Genomic DNA, 14416 nt, shown 5'->3' on the forward strand with positions numbered 1-14416 from the left:
GCTATTTTGAAACTTTTATTAATATATAATGTCCTTCTTTATTTATTCTACCCATTTTTGATTTTTTTTTTTTTTTTTTTTTTTTGAGACAGAGTCTTGCTTTCTTGCCCAGGCTGGAGTGCAGTGGCCTGATCTCAGCCTACTATAACCTCTGCCTTCTAGGTTCATGCGATTCTCCTGCCTCAGCCTCCTGAGTAGCTGGGACTACAGGTGCATGCCTCCATGCCTGGCTAATTTTTGTATTTTTAGTAGAGACAGGGTTTCACCATGTTGGTCAGGATGGTCTTGATCTCCTGACCTTGGCCTCCCAAAGTGCTGGGATCACAGGAGTGAGCCACTGCGCCCGGCCACCATTGTTGATTTAAAGCCTATTTTGTTGATACGGATTTTCCTTAACTTATTATGGAGTTATATCCTTATAAACCCATTGTAACTTGAAACTGTTGTAAGTAAAAAATACATTTAATAAATCGAACCTGTAGAACATTGTAGCTTAGCTTAGCCTTCACCTTAAATGTGCTCAGGACATTTATGTTAGCCTACAGTTGGACAAATCATCTAATACAAACCCTATTTTATAATAACATATTGGACAGCTCACGTATTTTATTGTATACCTTACTGAAAGAGAAAAACAGAATCGTTATATGAGTACTCAAAACACAGTTTCTATTAAATGTGTGTCACTTTTGCACAATTGTAAAGTTGAAAAATTATAAAAGTCAAACCATCATAAGTGAGTCATCCCACTATCTTCTTTTGGTTACTATTTGCAGGGAATATTTTTATCTATCCTTTCACTTTCAACCTATTTGTGTCTTTGAATCTAAAGTGAGTCTGTGGTAGACAGCATATAGTTGGATTATGGTTTTATCCATTCTGCTGATCTCTGTCTTTTGATTGAAAAAATTTAATCCATTAATATTTGAAGTAATTACTGATGACAGACCTACTTCTGTCATTTTGCTATTTGTTTTTTATATACCTTATAGCTTTTTTTAATCCCTCATTTCCTGGATCATTGCCTTCTTTTGTGTTTAGTTTTTGTTTTTTTTTTTTAATATTGAAACATTTAAATTCCTTTCTCATTTCCTTTGTCATATATATATATATATATATATGTATCTCAAAGCACATATATATATACATTCTATAGCTATTTTATTTATGGTTACCATTGGGATCACATTTAACATCCTAAAGTGATAGCACTCTAACTGGAATTTATGTATGTATGTATGTATGTATGTATGTATGTATGTATTTATTTATTTATTTATTTATTTTTTTGAGACAGAGTCTTGCTCTGTCACCCAGGCTGGAGTGCAGTGGCATGATCTCGGCTCACTGCAAGCTCCACCTCCTGGGTTCACGCCATTCTCCTGCCTCAGCTTCCCGAGTAGCTGGGACTAGGGGTGCCTGCCACCAGACCCGGCTAATTTTTTGTATTTTTTAGTAGAGATACGGTTTCACCATGTTAGCCAGGATGGTCTTGATCTCCTGACCTCGTGATCCACCCGCCTCGGCCTCCCAAAGTGCTGGGATTACAGACGTGAGCCACCGTGCCCAACCTCAAACTTGAATTTATACTAGTTTAACTTCAATAACAAACAAAAACTCTGTTCCTTTAACTGCCCTGTCCCACCTCTGAAACTTTCAAACATTCGATAGAATCCAGAGTTCCAAAATAGTTACATCAGACAGATTCTGCCAGTGCAGTTGTTGTCTAGGTGGGGAGACAGATTGCTGGTGTTTTCTGTTCCACCATCTTCCCAGATGCTCTCTAGTAAAAAAATTTAACTTTGACAGTTTTCTTCCCGGTATTTTCACTGATTTTATGGAGGAGTAGATTTTTGGAGGATCTTACTTTGCCATTCTGGGAGTATTTCCTACTCCTCAATTGTTTTTTACCTTACTTATTCACTCTGATTCCTTCTTTCTCATTTCCTCCAATATGGGGAGTTGATTTTTCTCCTCTTTTATATAATATATGAGTGTGATTCTGTTATACATGTTATTTATAATTGAAGTTATTTCCCATTTTTGCATAAATTCCTTCATTTCTTCTCCTTCTGCCTAAGAAGAACCTAATAACAGCCAAATGTGTATGATTTTATAGTTTTCTCCATCCTCTTGCAATCTCATTTAAACACGTATACATACAAAATTTAATATTTTATATTATCCCATACAAAATTTAATCCATTAATATTTGAAGTAATTACTGATGACAGACCTACTTCTGTCATTTTGCTATTTGGATAATATTCACATAGAGGATTTGGGTAATTGTTTTTATTACTTTTTTTTTCACAAAATATCTTTCCCATCCAAGAATACTTCAAGTTAGTATCTTCAAGGCAAAAGCTTAATTCTAATCTATTGTTATAATGACTAAATAGTATTCCATGTTGTCATTATACCATAATTTATTTCAACCATTTCCCCAATAATGGGAATTCACTTTATATCCAGCTTTTTCTCCCTCAATGAACTACATAGTCTTCTTTCTGAAGAAAAAATGATTTGGATGATGACCATGATACTGTCTAAATTGCAGTGATTTATTTACACTGATAACTAGACATGGACAGAAATGCCCTAAACTCATACCCAAAAGTTACTGGGTGTAGAAAGCTTATGCACCAATTCAAAACCCTTAGGTTATTCTTTCTTCTTAGTTTTATGTTTTTAACATGAGATGTTTTCATTAGCTTTAACATGAGCTCTACAAGAATATGCAGCTGGCTGGGCACGGTGGCTCACGCCTATAATCCTAGCACTTTGGGAGGCTGAGGCAGGTGGATCACCTGAGGTCAAGAGTTTGGGACCAGCCTGGCCAACATGGTGAAACCTTGTCTCTACTAAAAATACAAAAATTAGCCAGGCGTGGTGGCATGTGCCTATAATCCCAGCTATTCGGGAGGCTGAGGTAGGAGAATCGTTTGAACCTGGGGGTGGAGGTTGCAGTGAGCTGAGATCACACCACTTCACTCCAGCCTGGGCAAAACAGCAAAACTCCACTCAAAATATATATATGCAGCTAAGAGGATCAGAGCAGGTCTTGGAGTTTTACCTGGATTACTACTCATCAGGCAACTATCCAAGAGGAGAGTTTGAGAAAGGGAGTCTAACTAGATATCTGAAATAAGGTAAGTCTCTTACCTGTTAAGGGATGTTGGCCAGGCTGGTCTCAAACTCCTGACCCCGAGTGATCCTACTGCCTCAGCCTCTCAAAGTACTGGGAATACAGGTGTGAGCCTCCATGCCCGACTTATAATCATAATTTTATAATAGGGACAAGCATAAATAATATCTTGAAATGTTTGTGACAACTCTATATTGATGCAAATATCTATGCTTTCTAATTTTTTCTATAGTTGTTGCCTACATTAGCAATTTAATTATACTAAATTTCAGTTGGGTGTTATTGGAAATAGAGATGTTATTTTTTTCCCCATACAAGTTCATAGACAACCTAAATTTTATGTAGGGGCCATTGATTCTTTGGATTCTGATTATGGGCACCTGCTCTAGAGGAAAAAAATAATTTGTTGGTACCTTGGAGGGTCTGAGGTCTGCCTAAGCTGCTTCTCAAGGTCTTAGTGATGTTCCAAAAATCACTGTAGTCATGACCCCTAGATGCCATTCCCACGTGCTCTGGTGGACACTAGTGTTAGACCTCATTGTTCAAGTCCAGTTGGTTTCTCTCCTCTATATATTAAGTCACATCTTTTATGTTTAAAAAACAATTATGAGATTCAGACATGGACTTCTGGCTAACAGCAACATCTAAGCAAGAATGAGTGCAATATTTAAGTAATTGTTGCATGCTTGTTTGGTTGTTAGCATTCTAGTAAAGACTTGCACAATTCTAGAGGGAGAAAAGTAGCTCGAATGTAAGAATGGACTCTCTTTTTCTCTTTTCCCTGATTTCCTTCCCTTCCTCCTCATTCCATCTTCAGACGATTCTTTCCCTAGGATGTATTGGGATCCTCCCGGAAAGAGCAAACTCAGTCATCTTGCAGAACTAGGCTTCTGAAAGCAGTAATGGAACAGTGACTGTTTTACTCTCTTTTGGGTACAGTACTAGATTTCCTTTTTCAAAGATGTCTTGGCAAGACTCCTGACCCTCTCTCCTAAATTAATCCTGCAATATCCCCCAGGTGACAAATGCCCCCAAAGCTTATATGTTTATGTCATAGCAAGTGAGGGTCAGAGTTAAACAGTCACATCAAAAGAGCTTGTGGCCCAAATTTTTTCTCTGCAGCTTCATTATCACAATTTCCTCTTTAGGAAGAACAGCGCAATACCCTTGATTCACAGAGAGAAAAAAAGGAAAACAAACAAAACAGTAGCATGTTAACAGCATTGCAAAAACACTTTTAGTCAAGCTCAATGACAAAATGATCTTTTAAAAGTCAAAGGCTCAGATGAAAGTCAAAACAAAATTCAAAAAAGCAGAAAAACCTAAACTGTGTAATTTACTATTATCTCTGGTTCTGAAAGAAAAATTGGCACTTTATGTAATCTTTTGCCTGAATTATTCAATTTGTTGACTGTCTCAGGTTTTTGGTGTTTGTATTATTTTGTGTTAAGAGCAAAAAACCCATCAGTGGGAATCTTGTTTGCTATACTTGTGCCTTTGGAAAATATGCCTTTTTACTTGTAGCTGAAATGATTGGGGTAATGAGTTTTCCAAACCAAAAGCTTTACATCTGTTCAATTTGGTGCAATCCACTTCTTGTGTTTCAGTGTTAACACATTTTGTTCTTCTATTTTACTGCTCTGGATCATTAATCTAATATTCACATGTGGTGGTTGATTTTTTTTTTTTTTTCAAGATGGAGTCTTGCTCTATCTGCCAGGCTGGAGTGCAGTGGCACGATCTTGGCTCACTGCAACCTCCACCTCCTGAGTGCAAGCGATTCTCCTGCCTCAGCCTCCTGAGTAGCTGGGATTACAGGTGTGCGCCACCAAGCCTAGCTAATTTTTGTATTTTTAGTAGAGATGGGGTTTTGTCATGTTGGCTAGACTGGTCTTGAACTCCTGACCTCTTGATCTGCCCGCCTCGACCTCCCAAAGTGCTGGGATTACAGGCGTGAGCCACCACGCCTGGCCAGGGTTTGAATGAATAAGACTTATGGTATAATACCTGTTTATAATTATATTAAGCTGTGTAAAACCATTCTGATGCCTGTGTACTTTTCTAAATTATATGAGATGTCTCAAATTTTAGAGAATCTAGGTTAATATTAGGTGAAGCACCAAATCAGCAGCTATTTATTGGATGTCATACTCTGGGTTTTTGCAGTATAGACTATAAAGATAGATAAGACAGAGGTCCTGTCCCCAAGCAGCCAGTTATCTACTAACTGCCTTGCAACGTGAGCATATTCTTATAACTTGAGAAATAAAGTGAGAAATTTTATAAGACAGGCTTAGAAAGCAAACATGTCGATTTCGATTCTTTTTATTTTTCTAAAAGATAATATTGCTAATTCGTACCATTTTAATTCTATAATAAATGCAACATTTTTTTCATAAAGTTTTCTTTACAAGGACAAAAATGTATTTTAATTTAAAGGTCTATCTTGGAACTTCTATTTTTAAACAGATTAAACTGCTTCATTTTAAAATTTAATAATTATCTTGAATCAGTTGAACAGAGCCTTTAGTTTTCAATTTTGTCTGTAGAGTATGGGAAGGCCAACATTGCTGTTGCTGGTATTAATGGGAATGTTATCACCTCAGGAAGTGGGAGATATAAAATTTTGTAATTTTCTCACTGGAATTGCCTCCAAATTCCTCCATTGTTTTTTAAGTAACCAAGCTCAGAGAGTTTGTTTTGTTGTGGCTATATGTTTGTAGATGTGCACTCAACATAATCCTCTAGAATGTGCATTTCAGGAGACTGATTTACGACGTCCTGATGGCTGTTAAGCCACAGTAACTATGTTACCATATAATGTGTCCTTTAAAGTAAACGAAAAAAATTTTTTTTCTTTTTCTTTTTTTTTTGAGACGGAGTCTCGCTCTGTCGCCCAGGCTGGAGTGCAGTGGCGCAATCTCAGCTCACTGCAAGCTCCGCCTCCCGGGTTCACGCCATTCTCCTGCCTCAGCCTCCCGAGTAGCTGGGACTACAGGCGCCCGCCACCTCGCCCGGCTAGTTTTTGTGTATTTTTTAGTAGAGACGGAGTTTCACCGTGTTAGCCAGGATGGTCTAGATCTCCTGACCTTGTGATCCGCCCGTCTCGGCCTCCCAAAGTGCTGGGATTACAGGCTTGAGCCACCGCGCCCGCCCGAAAATTTTTTAAAATGAATAATATGGGAGGTTGCTGTGGAAAAGAAATAAGACCTGGTCGGGTGTGGTGGCTCATGCCACACCCAGCAACTTGAGCCTGGGAGGCTGAAGTTCAAGTGAGCCGAGATCTCACCATTGCACTCCAGTCTGGGCAACAGAGTGACACCTTGACTCAAAAAAAAAAAAAAAAAAAAAAAAAAAAAAAGAAAACTCAAAAAATCCTAGCACTTTGGGAGGCTGAGGTGGGTGGATTGCTTGAATTCAGGAGTTTGAGACCAGCCTGGCCAACATGGCAAAACCCCATCTCTACAAAAAATACAAATAGTCGGGCACGGTGAGGAGTGCCTGTAGTCCCAGCTACTCGGGAGGCTGAGGTGGGAGAAGCACTTGCGCCTGGGAGATTGAAGTTGAAGTGAGCCGAGATCTTACCATTGCACTCCAGCCTGGGCAATGGAGTGAAACCTTGACTCAAAAAATCCCCCAAAGCAAAAGACAAAACCCCAAATCCACAGAAATTGAAACCTCACATCTAAAGTTTTTTCCTAGAGTTTCTCTAGCTTGTTCTAGAGATTGGGTAATGGCCAAACAATCATATCATGGCCAATCATGAGAAGCAGTGAAGCAGAAAATACCTGGGGACACATCAAACACCATCAACCTTCCCGTAGAGTTGGCCCTACAGGTGCCAACTTTCTCCCTCTTCAGCTGAGCTTCTGTGTCTTCCCTCTATCCACTCTCAGCACCTTCCCTCTGAAGATCTGTTTAAAGCATGCCAGTCATTAAGAAAATGTGGCACATATACACCATGGAATACTATGCAGCCATAAAAAAGGATGAGTTCATGTCTTTTATAGGGACATGGATGAAGCTGGAAACCATCATTCTCAAGAAACTATTGCAAGAGCAGAAAACCAAACACTGCTTGTTCTCACTCATAGGTGGGAATTGAACACTGAGAACACTTGGACACAGGAAGGGGAACATCACACTCTGGGGCCTGTCGTGGGGTGGGAGGAGGGGGAGGGATAGCATTAGGAGATATACCTAATGTAAATGACGAGTTAATGGGTGCAGCACACCAACATGGCACATGTATACGTATGTAACAAACCTACACGTTGTGCATATGTACCCTAGAACTTAAAGTATAAAAAAAAGAGAAAGATAATAAATGAGGCAATTCTTAAAAAAAAAAACAAAAACAAAAAACATGCCAGTCATCTCAGTTCCTCCAGGGGTGCTGTTCCACTTGTATGCGTCTAGTCGGCCATCTTGCCCGCTCTCTAATTTCTTTATTGTTAAAGAGAAAACATGAAATCTAACTTCTTAACAAAGTTTTGAGTATACATTACACTTGTTAATGTGCCCATTGTTGTGCAGCAGATCCCCAAAACTTTTTCATTTTGCACACCTGAAACTCTATACCCATTGGTTAGCAGCTCCTCATTTCCCCTTCTGCCCAACCTCTGGCAACCATCATTCCACTTTCTGCTTCTATAAGTTTGACTGTGTTTGATACTTTAGGTAAGTGGAATCATGCAGTATTTGCCCTTTTGTGACTGGCTTATTTTACTTAGCATAATGTCCTCAAGTTTCCTGCATACCGTATAATATGACAGAATTTCCTTCTTTGTTGAGGTTGCTGCTGCTTTTATAGAAGAAGCCACTGCAAGACTTGTCAGTGGAGCCAGTCTAACAGTCTGGCACATGATAAGAACTCAGAAAATACTAGCCAGAAAGGTTAGGAGGAGTCTACTTGCTCCCTTTTCCCCTTTGCTTTGACCCATGTACTACAATTTCTCTTTCGTGCTGACTCCCACATCCCTCACCAAAAAACAAGCCAGACTTATGACAGAGAAGCTAGTCACATTTTTAAGTTTATTTTAAAAGCCTTTTTAAAAAATAATAATTTTATTATTTATCAGAATTATGTATCTACTATTTAAACAATATAGAAAACTGGAAGCATAAAGCAAGAAGGAAAAAAATCATTCCAAATTACCCTACCCAGAAAGAAACCATGTTTAATTAATATGAACTAAACATCCTTCCACACCTGGGAGTGTTTTATCTTTTAGCGATTAATAATAAATATAAAAGGTAAATATACCTTTTATCTTTCAAATCAATGAACCTGGTTTAAATAAATATATATACCTAGGTATATATTTATATACTAAACATACCTAGAAGGTATATTTATTAGAAGATAAAAGGTATATTTATTAAAAGAAAGAAATGACATGTCTTATGTGTATTTTAAGGAGACTAGAAGTTCATTTTAAATGTTTCCTTTTGAGTATGTAGAACATGCCTTTCCTTACAATCTTATTCTCCATAAAATCTTCCTTTGCAGAGTCAGAGAGTAAAAAGGTAAACAGTTGCTCAACTTGATTCTGACTTATGATAGATTTTAAGTTTAGAGGATTCTGAGTTAGAGAGGGTTATCTAAATGAGCCTTTTACAAATACATTAAGGACCACAATACCCAGCTGGTATAATCCAGGTTTTTGTATGCAAACCTGCCCTGTTAGTCCTAGAATTCATTACTCCCATATTCAAATCTTAATTATTACTAAATGAGATTCCCAATAAACTACATAGGGCTGAAAGGCCACTGAGATCTCATCACCTTCATAAGTGGTGAAATTTAAAACAAACCACTAGTGAGGCAGTGGATTTTACAATAAATCCTTTCCTTATTGAACATGTTGCTCCAGTAAGTAATTTTTTATACTCTCATCATTATAGAATTTATTTTTACCATTGTTGGCATGAAAAACAAATAATTTCTATATGTGTTAAATTTTGGCTAAATATGTAAAATGTATTCTAATTCCAAATTCTTTTTAAAAAATATTCTATAGCACTAAGTGCCTTTGTATAATAAAGAGAGACTCAATATGTATTTTTAAATGACTAATGTTTTAAAATGCTTACTTTTTAAAAAAATTATAACTCCCAGCATTGTTTTATTGTATAAGTAAGCAAAACTAAGTAATTCAACTTTGAATTTTGTTCCTATATAAATGAGTAACTATTCCATTTATACGTGGATGCATTATAGAATCCAGAAGAAAAAAGCAGAATGAAAGCTTACTTTGGGTCTTTGCCCCAATTTTCCTACCTACGTAACATGGATACAAATTTCTCCCCTGTCTAGTTCACAGAGTTTTTGTGAGTCACGAATGAGATAATAATAATAGCAAAAACTTCTGTATCACATACTGTGTGCTGGACATTGTGTAAACATTGTTTTATCTTTATAATAAACCCATTACACAGTTATTATTATTTCCATTTTACAGATAAGGAAACTGATAAACAGAGGAGTTCAATAACTTGCCAAAGGCCACATAAATATAAAATAGTAAGCCAGGATTTTGAATCAGACTGTGGAAACACCATACTATGTACAGAAAAGTGTTTAACAAACTTGAAGACACTATATGCATTTTAATTATTGTTATTATTCAATCATTCATAATTCTAGGATGGATGATTGTATGGGGCAAGGTGTAGTTCTTTCACAATTTATAAAAAAATGCCTGACAGATGCTGCTACAGCTGCAATGTTAAATCTCACTTAATTCTATGGAATGTGAATAATTGATTTACAAAAAAAATTCACCCCTCACTGTGTTAAAGCATTGTCACAGTAAGTAGTTTCTTGAATGAATGAATTGCAACTTGTTATGAGCCTTTACTTATGATTTAAACATCTTAAAACCAAGTATGAATGTGCATTTAGTAATAAGATAGAGACAATTACATATATACATATATGTAATGTGAAAACTTGAAGCTTGGCAAAATACATCACCAAGAGAATCAGGGTTGCATTAGAAAACGTTTAGTCTAGAATATATACAATTATATAGAAAATAAACTCCCAAACCTCGTATTTCTCTTGACAAGAATAGCTAGCTTTTACTTAACTCTGATAATTTACATGGCATTGCACAAAATAGTTACATATTTTTGTATAACTTAGCAAGACATTGGCTTAACTGTGCCTTCACTATGTCTGTAAAGACTTTTTACAAATGTTGTAAATCACTCATTAAGAAAATGTGTCTTCTGTTTCCTGATTTTCTCTTATGAGAAGTAGAATAGTTACTATGTTTAGGTTTGGTTTACAGTTAGTTAAGACCTGAATAGAAAATCAAATACTACATGTTTTCACTTATAAGTGGGAGCTAAATGATGAGAACACATGGACACACAGAGGGAAACAACACACACTGGGGTCTGTCAGAGGGTGGAGGGTGGGAGGAGGGAGAGAATCAGGAAAAATAACTAATGGATACTAGGTTTAATACTTGGGTGACAAAATAATCTGTACAAAAACCCCCATGACACAAGTTTATGAATGTAATATACCTGCACATGTACCCATGAACTTTTATAAAAGTTAAAAAAAAAAGAAGCTTAAATCTTCATAGACATAAAACTGTCTCCAGTTTTGTGTTTTCTCTTAGCTTACTGTAACCCTCTTACGGATCTTCCTAAGTACACAATATCCTTTCAAATTGGTTTTCCCCAGAAATCATTTTGGCAAAATGTTTCTTCTTAGGTGAATTATCTAGAATAGAGAATGACCTTCATCATTCCACTCTGCTGATGTAGTCCTGACCCGAGTTGCCTTCCTTCCTGGTACAGCCAGGAGTAGGCACCCAAAATTTCCAGTCTAATTGGTCCCTCTTGTGAGGGCTCATAACCCATTTTTTCCCAATGCAAAATGCTGCCTTTATTTACATGAAATATGAAAAAAGTTGTTGTAATATCACTTGGATCTCTTTTTATTGTTTAACCTCAAATAATTTTTTTGGGGTGAGTACACTTAAAATCTACTTTCTTAGCAATTTTCAAAGTGTACAGGGCATTATTATTAACTATAGTCACCATGCTATACAATAGGCTGCTTGATCTTACTTCTCCTGTCTAACTGAAATTTTGGATCATTTGACCAACATATCGCAATCCTCACCCTTACAGCCCTAGTACATGGTAACCATCATTTTACTGTCTGCTTCTGTGAGTTCAACTTTTTAAGATTCCACATGTAAGTGAAATCATGTGGTTTTTGTCTTTTGGTGCTTAGTTGATTTCACTTAACAGAATGTTCTCTAGGTTCATCCATCTTGTCATAAATGACAAAATTTCCTTCTTTTTAAAAGCCAGATAGTATTTCATTATGCATATATACTACATGTTCTTTATCCATTCATCCATTGACGGACATTTTTGTTGACTCCATATCTTCGTTATTGTGAATAATGCTGCAGTGAACATGGGAGTATAGATTTCTCTTCAACACTTTGATTTTACATCCTTTGGATATACAGCCAGTAATGGGGTTGTTGGATCATTTTGTAATTCTATTTTTATTTTTTGGGAGAAATGTCCATACTGTCTTCCATAATGGCTATACTAATTTACAACCCTATCAACAGTGTGTGCAAGTGCTCCCTTTTCTCCACATCCTCACCAGCACTTGTTATTTTCTGTTTCTTCATTTTTTGTTTTTGTTTTAGTAATAGCCATCCTAACAAGTATGAGGTAATAACTCATTGCGGTTTTAATTTGCATTTCTCTGACGGCTAGAGATGTCGAACCTTTTTTTCATACACCTGTTGGCCATTTGTATGTATTTTTTTGAGAAATGTCTATTTAGGGCCTTTTCTCACTTTTAAATTTAGTTATTGTTTCTCAACTACTAAATAAAATTCCTTTTGTATTTTGAATATTAACCCCTTATCAGATGTATGGTTTGCAAATATTTTCTCCCATTTTGTAAGTTATTTCTTTGCTGTGTTGACTGTTTCCTGTGCAGAAGCTTTTTAGTTTGATGTAATCCCATTTGCCTATTTATACTTTTGTTGCCCTTGCCATTGGGATTTTGAATGGGTTCATATTCAAAAAATTATGAACCAGACCAGTGTCACTGGGCTTTCCCCCATGTATTCTTCTAGTAGTTTTATAGTTTTAGGTTTTCAATATAAGTTGTTAATTCATTTTGAGTTAATTTTTTGTATGGTGTAAAATAAAAGGCTAATCTCATTCTTCTAAATCTTTATATCCAGTTTTTTCAACACTATTTATTGAAGAGACTATTGTTTCCTCATTGTGTATTCTTGACATCTTTGTTGAAAATCAATTGACCATCAATGTGTGGATTTATTTCTGGATTCTTCATTTGATTACATTGGTTTATATGTTTATATGCTAATATCATACTTTTTTGATTACTATAGCTTTGTAGTGTATTTGGAAATCAAGTAGTGTGAAACCTTCAGTTTTCTTTTTGCTCAATATATATATATTTTTTATGGTTATTTGTTTTTTGTGTGTTTCCATATGACTTCTAGGATTTTTTGTATTTCTTTGAAAAATGTTATTAGAATTATAATAGGGATTGCACTGAATCTGTAGATCACTTTGCATAGTATGAATATTTTAATGAGATTAATTCTTCCAAACCATGAATACAGGATATTTTTCTATTTATTTGTGTTTCTTTTAACTTTTTTCAACAATGCTTCATCATTTTCAGTGTAAGATCTTTCACCTCCTTGGTTAAATTTATTCCTAAGTATTTTTTTTTTTTTGTAGTTGTTGTAAAGATGATTGTTTTCTTGATTTCTTTTTTTATACAGTTTGTTGTTAATGTATAAAAGCAGAACTGGTTTATTTTTATTTTTAATTTAATTTTATTTTTCTCTCCTTCATTTCTGATTGAAACAACTGATTTTTTATGTTGATTTTGAAAATACTACTTTTACTACTTTTCTGAATGTGCTTATTCTAACAGGTTTCCTTGTGGAATCTTTAGGTTTTTCTAAATATAAGATCATGTTGTTGCAAACAGAGACCATTTAACTTCTTTCTTTCCAATTTGATTGCCTTTTATTTCTTTCTCTTGCTTAATTGCTCTGGTTAGGACTTCTAGTACTATGTTGACTAGTGGTGGCAAGAGCAGGCATCCTTGTTCTCTTCCTGATCTTAGAGGATGGCTTTTCTCTTTTCCCATTGCGTATGTTGTTAGCTGTGGATTTGTGGTAGATGGCTTTTATTGTGTTGAAGTACATTTCTTCTATACCTAATTTGTTGAAGGTCTTACCATGAAAGGATGTTTAATTTTCTCAAGTACTTTTTCTGTCTTTTGAGATGGTCATATTTATTAATTTGTGTATGTTGAAACATCCTTGCATCCCAGGTATAAATTCCACTTGATCATGGTAAATGATCTTTTGAATGTGCTGGTTGAATTTGGTTTGCCAGCATTTTGTTGAGGATTTTTGTATCTATATTCATCAAAGTTAGTAACTTGTAATTTTCTTCTCTTGTAGTGTCTTCGTCTGGCTTTGGTATCATGGCAATGCTGGCTTTGTAAAATGTGTTTACAAATATTCGTTTTTCTTCAGTTTTTTGGAAGAATTTGAAAAGAATTGGTATTAGTTCTTTAAATGTTCTGTGGAATTAATAGTGAAGCTGTCAGGTCCTGGGCTTTTCTGTGATGGAAGACTTTTTATTACTGGTTCTTTCACTCGTGTCGGTGAGAAGAGACCACCAAACAGGCTTTGTGTGAGCAACAAGGCTGTTTGTTTCACCTGGTGCAGGTGGGCTGAGTCTGAAAAGAGAGTCAGCGAAGGGAGATGGGATGGGGCCGCTTTATAAGATTTGGGTGGGTAGTGGAAAATTCCAGTCAAAGGGGGTTGTTCTCCGGAGGGCAGGGGTAGGGGTCACAAGGTGCCCAGTGGGGGAGCTTTTGAGCCAGGATGAGTCAGGAGAAGGAATTTCACAAGGTAATGTCATCAGTTAAGGCAGGAACAGGCCATTTTCCCTTCTTTTGTGATTCTTCATTTACTTCAGGTCATCTGGATGTATACTTGCAGGTCACAGGGGATATGATGGCTTAGCTTGGGCTCAGAGGTCTGACAGATTCAATATCCTTTCTCATTATTGGGCTGTTCAGGTTTTCTGTTTTTTCATGAGTCAGTCTTGGTAAGTTGTATGTACCCAGGAATTTATGCCTTTCTTCTAGGTTATCTAATTTGTTGTTGTATAATTATTCATAGTAATCTCTTATGATCCTTTGCATTTATGTGG

General features: G+C 36.1%; 1 protein-coding gene across 4 annotated transcripts in view; it reads left to right on the top strand.

Annotated features, from left to right (window-relative positions):
- CORIN (corin, serine peptidase) overlaps nucleotides 1-14416 on the top strand; it is a 209900-nt gene that overhangs the window by 23916 nt on the left and 171568 nt on the right. The gene's annotated exons all lie outside the window — the stretch shown is intronic.

This window comes from Piliocolobus tephrosceles, chromosome 3 (genome assembly GCF_002776525.5).
Source record: "Piliocolobus tephrosceles isolate RC106 chromosome 3, ASM277652v3, whole genome shotgun sequence".
In the NCBI taxonomy this organism is placed as follows: Eukaryota; Metazoa; Chordata; class Mammalia; order Primates; family Cercopithecidae; genus Piliocolobus; species Piliocolobus tephrosceles.